Here is a 9,174-nt window from a genome sequence, read left to right as displayed (position 1 = left end):
AACCACCAAGTGCCTGACTCACCTCTATTCATTGTTCAGGTATTGTTCGAGTGTTACTTCCTCTGGGGAGCCCTTCTGGACCCCGAAGACGAGGTTAGATTTCCTGTTGTACATGCTGGAGCTTCCTGCACTTCTTCCTCATCACATTTACCATGTTGGTAACTACTTTTTGTCCCTCTCACTTGACTATCAGCACAAGGAGGCTGGGGACCAGATGTGTTCTCTCCCACCCCCTGCCCCCAGCATACCTAGTAGCTAGCACAACGTCTGGTACGTGGGAGGCACCAGGTAAATACCTGGGAGTTAATGAAGGAAGGGATGAATGGTTGTTGCAAATCCGAAAATTTAAAGTATGTTACAATAACATATGTTGAAGGATGCAGAGATTAGCTGTGGCAGTTACCAACCCCAGTCATGTCCGAGCCAGGCAGGTCTTGGGGGACATCCAGCATTGCCCCTAACTTTGCAGCTTGGGATACTATACAATGGCCCAGAGAGGCAAATGACTTGTTTAAGATCACCCAGCAAGTTGGTAGGAGCCAGTACTTGGAGCCATAGCTCCTTACTTCTAGTGCAGTGTTCTTTTATGAAATGATATAAATGTGAACTTCTAAATGCAACCATCAAGTTCATTACTGCAAGGACTGCAGCTCTCAAGAGGCCATTCTTTAGTTCATTCTTGGTTATTCTGGTATGTGGATACTTATGGTATACAGATGCCTTGTGGGGTGTCCAAGCCCACTGTTTTCTGGAAGAATTTCCATTACCTGAGCCTTTACTATGCTACGGAAACATTGAACAATGTTTAGAGACTAGAGCCCCACGTAGAACAAACAGACCAAGCTTGTTGGGATTCAAAATCCCAGTGAACTTTGGGGGTGAGCCTGGGCCCCTGGAGTCTCTCTCTCACCCACCCCCTGCCCGAGACTCTGAATCCCTGAGGGGCAACATGGAACAGGAGGGTCCAACGTGGGGCAGGCAGAAGCATCCCTCTCTATAGGACATAAAATGAACTTCACCTCCATCAGGGTCTCTGGGAACCTTTGCAAGAACTGCTTTCCCCAGCCACTGACGGTGACCATGTCCCCTGGAAGAAAGAAGACACGGTGAGGGAGGAGTGGCTGTCTGTGGGGTTTTCAGAGGGTTGCCTCTTGCAGCCCCATCATTCCCTGCTTGTGGAGGAAGGGTTAAATTTGCCCCATCAGAGAAAAGGCGACATGGTGGGGAGGAGGACTGCTGGACTGGAGCTCACAGGAAACAGAGGTTTGGGCTTTTATTTCTGGGAGTCATTAGCTGGTTGATTGGCTCTTCACTCGCCCTCATTCCCAAGTAGCACAGAACCTAGGCTCCACGGAGGCGGCCGTCTCAGCTCTCTGTTCAGTGCTGTATCCCCTGCCTCCAGTAGTGCAGGCACATAGTCGGTGCTCAATCAATAATTGTGAAAAATGTAAAAATTCAGCCCAGTCCACGATGCGCTATGCTGCCTTTGGTGAGCCCCCGACCCACCCTCCCCTGCTGACCCCCCACTTCCCTACCCATAAAACATAAAAGGAAGAGGCTGGACTCGGGATCCTCCAAAACCTCTCCCAGCTCTGACACCCTACAAGTCTGTGAAGTTGGCAGATGTGGGGACAAGATGGAAATGGTTTGAGCACTGACGGAGAGCAATCATTTCTTCATGTGAAAAAGAGTCTGGCTACTGAAAACAGCATGCAGGGTTACGTGGGACAACCTGGCTTCCAGCCCCAGCTATGCTTCTTCCAAGCTGTATCTTGGGTAAGTCACTTCACGTCGCTGGGCCTCAGTTTTCTCATCTGGAAAATGGGACTACAACACCCCCCCCCCCGATGCTTTTATAAGTAGTAAATATATTAGTGAAAGTAGAGCAACTGATACATGGTGGGCACATGGCGTCTGATAAATCAGGCCCATACCTGTGCCTTTCCTGCTGGCTCAGTTCTATTCAACCACTTTTTGTCATTTGTTTGAACACAAGAAAGTTAGCTATGACGCAGCACCACTGAATTTAGAACAAGATGAAAATGTTGAGTGTATTATGTTTGAGTGTATTATTTCACTTAAATATCACAGCCACCCTATGGCGTGTTATCCTCAGTGTCAGGGTAAGGGGCTGGAGGTTCAGACCCTTCCTCGAGGTCACCCAATTGGGAAGTGGCAGGACCGGGTTTTGAACCTGTGCAGGTGATTAAGCTATTGTCCCTCAGCTCCAAACTTGCTCTTTGCTCTGCTTGGTGATGCTGCCGATGAGATTCTGAAGTGGCAGTTCCACTTTGTCGGCGGGGGCGTCTCCCCCAAATAAGGACACTTCCCGGAAGGCTTGTTGTTCCTGTTGGTGCTGCCCTAGCCCCGGGGCCTGGTGCCAGCGATTCCCCCCCAGCATGTCAGCACGGGGCCCCTCCGCAGGCTGCTGAGTCCTTTTTCCAGCCTTCTAGGTTCTGTGACTCCATCCTCTCCGCTTTGTTCCCCCAGGCCTAGGAGGGGTGGTTTTTTCCTGCGGGTACTACCTGCGTTAGGTTAGCATCCCCTTTACTGCCCTCGTCCTCCAGGGCCCTGGATTAAATTCTCCCTCTTGCAATGACTCGTCTGGTTTCCGTTTGCTCATCTGGACCCTGACTGATCCAGGCCTTCAAGGACTGATCAAGCCTGCCTGTTTACTGTGTGCTGCCTTGGATCCACCTCTGACTCAGCTGTTCTTGGGGAGGCAGCCGAGGGACCCCGCAGACCCTGGCAGCTGGCTCAGCTGGCTCAGCGGTGCCTGGGGAGGCCCCTGCTGTTCTGCAGGGGTGGGGTCAGGCGTCGGGCAGAGTACCTTCCTGGGGGAGGCCCTCAGGCAGACAGATGGGCATCACAAAGTCGCTCAGCACCGGGCTCTCCAGCAGCTCCACCAGAGCCACGTCATTCTCAAACGTGTTGGGGTCGTACAGGGGATGGGGGAAGGGGCGTTTGGCCCTGAGATGCTGTTCATTCCCATCCGACTGGCGCCTCCACTGCTTGCCTGGGCGAGAGAAGGCACACGAGGCACGGGGGTAAGGTCCCACCTTGTTCCCTGTCGCCCCTTGTCCCATCTGGCCCGTTTTCAGCCTTTAACCCTTTTGCTGCCCCTCACTCCCCTTTCCCAGCCGTCCCATCCTACCTGCCCTTCGCCAAGTGTCCCCATAGGCTCCCACCTCTGTCTTTCTTCTTGAGCTGATCCCATTGCCTTATAACACCCATTCTGATGCTCACTGCCACATGTTCAAACCATATCATCACACCTCAGTGCCTGGGGCATGTGTTCTCTCCTCCAGGAAGCCTCCCTGATTCTCGCGTTCGATTCTTCAGTTTCAAGGCTCTTTCTTTTGAATTCCCATGGCACCTTATCTGTTTCTCTCCTATAGGACTTACTGCTTCCTATCTTATACTAGAGGTCTCTGTGCTCATATTTTATTCCTTTATTAGACTGTAAGTTCCTTGAGGGTAGGGACTAGGTCTTAATTATATTGTGTTCTTAGATCCTGGCATAGGGTCTGTAGTGTGACTATGTGCTGAACGATGTGCTGAACCAAACTGAATCAGCTGATGGTCTAGACTTTACAGAAGAGATGGTAAGCTGCGATTGTCTGGGTATGACTTCCTTGAAACCATGGATTCCTAGAGGCCTGAAGTGTCTTTAGAATGATCTAGACTGGGCTCTTATTTTACCATTATAAAAATGGAGGCCTCGACTTCAGTGACTTGCTCGTGGTCTCGCCACCTGAAAATCTTAGCCTTGGGCTTGGACTCCAGTTCCAGCTTGTTCTTCAACCCAGATGTCCTGCCCTGATAAGTGAGCGAGTGGACACACCCCATGCCCAGAACCAATGCTGGCTTCAGGAGTCAGCCTGCCCCTCACTCACCCATGATGATTTTGAAGTCAGAAGGTCTGAGCAGGTCTGAGTCATGTAGGACTGGGTAATCTGGATCGAGCGACCGGTGGAGGCAGTGAGCGGCAGTCACGATCCAGCTGGAGCCTGAGAACGGAATTGTACATATGTTCTGCCGTACACTGCCCCGTCCTGCCCCCCATTGCTTCAGACCGCTTCAGGGTACCCCTTTCCATTGCGTTTCGGAACCCCAAGTCAGACGATCATATAACCCTAATCTGAAGATGAGGAGTTAAATCTGATTTCATCTGCCTATTCTAACCAAGAGGCCAAGACTGAACATCTTAAACAGGGTTTTAGGGCTCCCTTAAACCTATGGGCTTGGTGAACCCCAGACAGCCCAAGGTGGGTCCACAGAAGACCCTGGGCTTACTGGCCACCCTTCAGGCCTTGTGGTCCCTGGACCAACAGCATCAGCCTCATCTGGGAACTTGTTGGAAATGCAGACTCTCAGGCTCCACCTCAGATCTATTGAAATAGAATTCTGCATTCGGTAGTAAAATCTGGGGATTTTAACAAGACCCTCAAGTAATTCCTATTCACTTTAAAGTTTAAAAAGCACTGATCTAGCCTGGAGCTGTCTTCGCCTGACTCCACTGTTGGGGAGGTGAGTGAGTGAGAGGAGGGCCTGGCAGTCTGGGGGCTGCCCAGGCAGATGTGCACCCATCCAGGCCTTCTTCCTTGTGGTGAGATCAGACCAGGAACTGGCCAGGGACTCTAGGTGGGTATCAATTTTTCCTATAATATCAGAGCTGGAATGGACCTTTGATCATTGGGACCAACCTGTGGCAGGAAGAGCCATCAGCCATTTCTTTCCCACCCTTGCTCCCACTCCCACCCACGTTCACTCCATTGCAAAATCCTGACAATTCTATTTTCTAATGCTGTTGAGTCTGTCTTATTGCCATCCCTTGTCTCCTGTCCTTATTCTGAGGCTAATGACTTCCCTCCCCACAATTGCCACAGCCACCTCACTGAAATCCTGGCTTTAGGATTTACTCTCCTTTCAATGTGTATGGCCCCTGGAGAGAACATTCCTATAAATCTGCAGGAGCCTTCAGGATAGATCTAAATTCCTAAGGATGGTATTCAGGGCCTTTGTAAATCTCCCTTCCTTGGCTTCTCCAGGGTGAGTTTCCTGGTTCTCCCTGGTCCCATAGCCCTGGCACACCTTGCCTTTGAGGTTCACATGAGTGCCTTGTAATCAATGTTTGAGGGTCTGACTCCTCAACTTGGTCCTCCCCAGTGCCCGAGACTGACCAGGACTTCATAGGTGTTTGTTGACTGAAGGAGCAAGCTAGAGCAGGAATACATATCTCCTAGCTCCAGTTAAGGGCTCTTCCTACCACACTGTCCTTCTGGGTCTCACTTCTAGTGTGGACAGTGAATCTCAATGGAGAAATCTTGGTCAGTCTCCAGGAAGAGGGTTGGGTTCTTTCACTTTCACCCTGCCCCCTAATGCTGGGTCCCCAGCCCTTTCCACATCTCCTTACCTAGAAGGGAGCCCCCACAGAAGGGCTGCTCTCTCAGGTATGATAGCATGGCAATCCAGGGGGTGGTGCCTTTCTGGGCTGGGCGTCCATTGAAGATCCTGGCCAACAGCTTTCAGGAGAACTTGGGGACCCCACACACTGCAGCCAAAGGAGGGAGGGACAGATCACACTGTGGCCTTCATCTTGCTCTTTGCCAGAGATACCAGCTCAACACCCTCTCTTCTTATTTATTTGAGCAAGGAGCTCAATGCGGGACTCAATCCCAGGACCGTGGGATCATGACCTGAGCAGAAGGCAGATGCTTAACCACAGACGCTTAACTGACTGAGCCATCCAGGCATCTCTCAACACCCTTTCTTAGGAACATCTATTATTTTTGTTTTCCTGGCATTCATTGCTCTTTTAAGTAACAGCACTCCAATTTTCCTCTGGGGTCTATTCTCCCTCAATTCTTAGTCCATATGCCCTGAGTTGGAATGATCTTACCTCTGATTCTAGAGGTAGGAATGTGACCGAGACCTGATGAATTAAATCCTCTCATCCTCTGGGGACGATTGCTCAGAGATGGGAATGTAACTGTGGCCAGCCCAGTGAAGGTCTGCCTTGGGAATTTTGCTAACCATATTAAAAAAGAGAAGGACTTTCCTGTTGGGGTTGCTAAATTGCTGACTATAAGCTAAGGTCTGCCAATGATCACTTCATGGGGAGTCTTCTGAGAATGATGCTACTAATGGAAAAAAGTGGGTCTAGATGAGGAAGAGTGAAGCAAGAGGGAGACTGTATCCTGATATTTGAGCTCCTTGATCTAACCATAACTGAAGCCTTGTGATAAGGACTTTTCAGCTATGTGAGCCTATAATTCTCTCTCCCTTCCTCCCTCTCTCTGTCCCTCCCTCCCTCCCTCCTGTAAGCTGTTTCTTTCACATGAATGAAAGAGTCCTGACTAATGAAGAATTTTCATGCTGTATCCACAGGGATCTCTTCTCAGAGAAGCCCTTCCTCAGGGCCTTGGGGGGTAAAGACCCCTACAAGTGTCTGCCTGCTCCGTATTGTTTCCACTGACTTGGATTTACAGACACAGACACACAGCATCTTATAGCTAAACAGCCCTTGAAGACTATTTAGTCCATTCCTCTCATTGTAGAGCTAAGGAAACTGAGGCTCTAAGAAGGGAATTAACATGCCAAAAGTTACTCTATGAGTTAGTGACAAGACTCATTCTAGGTCTCCTGACTTCTGAGCTTTTCCTACCCTGGCCAGCACCACTAACTCTTACCTGTGTGACTTCCCAGAGCACTCATACCCAGGTAACCATCTGCCTTCTTTGTAACTGTCACCTAGCTGCTGAGTAGGGCTGGGATGCATCTTCAGCATCTCCCAGTAGCTTCATTCCGCATGTCCTTGGCCACTGCCCCAGGCTAATGTCCTGTCCCCATTCCCAGTAGAATCTCAGAGCCCACTGGGTGAGAACTCCCCCAAGCATCTTCTCTCCGTCTGCCCCCTCTGTAAACATTTTTCTCTTCAGAAGTAATTCTGGACTCTGGATCTCCTCACTTCCACACTCTCGAGGGCCTGGCTTGGAGGATTCTCACCCTTTTCCAGTATCCTGAATCTCTCCTTTGCTTATGCCTCCAAAACATGGCCACATCTTCTTACCCTAAAACCATGCTTCTGCTTTCCTGGCTTCTCATTCACTCCATAGTCTTTCCCTCTCAGCCTTTCCATAGCCAAGCTTCTGGAAAGAGGAGTTGACACTCAGTCTCCACATCCTTCCTTCTCCTTTGGAGCTACTTTATTCCCAGGCTCTGCACACTCCTGGGAATAAAGTAGCTGTTTGGACATTTAATAGACCCCCAATCATAGATGGAGGTAGAATGGCTCTGGGCCCATACGTGGGACTTCAAGGGTGATATTTACATGTGTAGGAAGATACTATTTGAAATTTCATTTCCAGGGATTTCCCTTGCCCTCTGGCTCCCTATTATTAAAGCTGGAGCATCCAGTGCTTTAGGTGCGGCTGGACACAACTTTGAGTTTTGAAGGAGCAAAGCAGAAACCAAAGTTGGAAGTGGAAATTTTCATTTGAAGAGTCAGGGATTGTGCTAAAAGATTTGTAGGTTTCAAGGAGCCAAAACCCAGAGAACTAAGTATACCATCATATGATTTTTACTCCAAGTCAGAGAGAAAGGAGGATGTAAGTATAGTCTCCTGCCTCAGGAGAGAGATAAAACCTAGGAGAAGTCTGGACACAGAGTGGGGGAAAGGAGGGAGGGAAGGAGGAGAGAGAGAGAGAAGAAAGATGGAGAAGGAGGGAGAGGAGGGGGAGAAGAAAGAAGGAGGGGGAGGGGGAGGAGGAAGGGGAGGAGGGGAAGGATGAGGGAGAGCTGGAGACTTTGAACACAGCAGGGGGCCTGCTTCTTGGATCCTCTCAGAGTTGACAGTAGAGACTGGATGCTTATCCCTGGGGAATGTTCTGCCTGGAGACTGTCCTCTAGAGTGCCCTGTGGCATTGGTTCTCTTGACTACTTTATCCCTCCTCATGCTCCCTCCATGGCTTCTGAAGCACTTCTCTTCCTGTGTTTCCAACCCCTTTTTGGTCTCTTTCTTGAGGTTTCTCTTCTCTCCATGCCTTCCATGCTGGGGTCCCCTCGATCGGTCCTTTGTCCACTCTTCCGTACACTTGCGGTAGATTAATACCAGCCTCCTCCCGTGGCACCCTACCACCTATCCTATACCCTGATGGATTTCAGATCCGTGTCTCTGACCTGCCCTGGCCTCTGAGCCATTCCTTTCTTGCTATTCCTTCCTTACATCTCCAGCTGGATTGCTCGTGACCTCCTCCCCTCTGACATTCCAAATGTCTGTTAACGCCCGCATAGACGGCATCCCGGTTTCCTCCATTTCCTTCAGCCCCCATATTCAATCAGCCCCTAAGTTGGTAAAAAATCACTAGGAGAAGCAGAGAGTAATGTGTTTCCTCCATGCCATGTCACAGAGTGCTTTCCATGTAACCTCATGGTACCTCAGTATCTCAGTACGTCACAACATAAATATCTAGAGGAAAGGAAAAATTTGAAATTTTTAGTAGAATCCAAAACAGATAATCCTCAAGACCAGTTACATGTAAAACATCAAGCACAATTTAGGATTCTTTTAGTTCTCAATAGTGTAAAAAACATGATGTTTTCATTATGATACAAACCCCAAACAAAGGCAAACCATGAGTGCATCCATGGAGAAGCCTCACTAACAGGTTAGCTGTGCACCTGACCCCGCTCCATGCCTGCACCATTTCATAGGATTCCTATACACCAAGCCCTGCTGAGTACACTACTTGGATGTCTTAAACTCCTCCCGCATCTACATCTGCACCAGCTTAGCCCTAGGTCTGGTGGGTTTTCACCATCTCTCTCCAGAGTGCTTCCCTCCACACCCCACACCCTGCTGCCCACCCTCAGGTCTACGCATTCAGAATTCCCTGTGGATGAGACCCTGCATTTCTAACGAGCACTCCAGGTGATTCTGATATACTCCCACTTAGAGAATCACTCGTTATAGGACAGCACAAACATAGTATAGGCTTCGAGACTCCTTCCACTCTCCCGGATTCCCCATGCTCCCGCTCCACTCACGCACGCTTCCCGGCTTGATCTTCATCCACCCTGGCCCATCTCTCCTGGTGCATTCTTTGCAGCCTCTTTGCAAAGCTCTCCAGATCCCCTTCAGCCCTGTGACTCTCTCCTGCCTTTAAGCTCCCA

Source organism: Neomonachus schauinslandi, chromosome 1, assembly GCF_002201575.2.
Source record: "Neomonachus schauinslandi chromosome 1, ASM220157v2, whole genome shotgun sequence".
NCBI classification, from domain to species: domain Eukaryota; kingdom Metazoa; phylum Chordata; class Mammalia; order Carnivora; family Phocidae; genus Neomonachus; species Neomonachus schauinslandi.
Note: the sequence above shows the minus strand (reverse complement) of the source record.